Here is a 535-nt window from a genome sequence, read left to right as displayed (position 1 = left end):
GACCCCAAAGCCAGGAACCTCTCAGCCGATGCCCCCTGGTGTGGGAACCAGCACGTCCCACCAACCAGCCACACCCGGTGGCGGCACAGCACAGACCCCAAAGCCAGGAACCTCTCAGCCGATGCCCCCCGGTGTGGGAACCAGCACCTCCCACCAACCAGCCATACCCGGTGGTGGCACAGCACAGACCCCAGAGCCAGGAACCTCTCTGCCGATGCCCCCCAGCAGGAACACCCCATCCTCAGGTAGCACCCACTCCGTCATTGCCTTCCCTCCCTGGCTCAGATCACTGGGTGGTAGGGAAATGCTGTAGGAAGGGTCCACCCCAGGTTGACCTGGCCTATGAAATCCCAGAGGGGTCTGTTTGGGACTGACAGACACAGACAGGCCAAAGGCCCTCAGTGAGGTGAACTGTGATGTGTGTAGGACAGAGGCCAGATTTGGGGTCCAGCGAATCCCATGATTCCCACAGCTGCCGGCTCACCCTGCAGGCCCCTGCCCCTCCTGTGAGCAGCCTCCTTGGTCGGGGGGGGGG

The sequence above is a fragment of the Mandrillus leucophaeus genome, unplaced genomic scaffold (genome assembly GCF_000951045.1).
Source record: "Mandrillus leucophaeus isolate KB7577 unplaced genomic scaffold, Mleu.le_1.0 Scaffold435, whole genome shotgun sequence".
In the NCBI taxonomy this organism is placed as follows: Eukaryota; Metazoa; Chordata; class Mammalia; order Primates; family Cercopithecidae; genus Mandrillus; species Mandrillus leucophaeus.
This window is presented reverse-complemented; position numbering follows the sequence as displayed.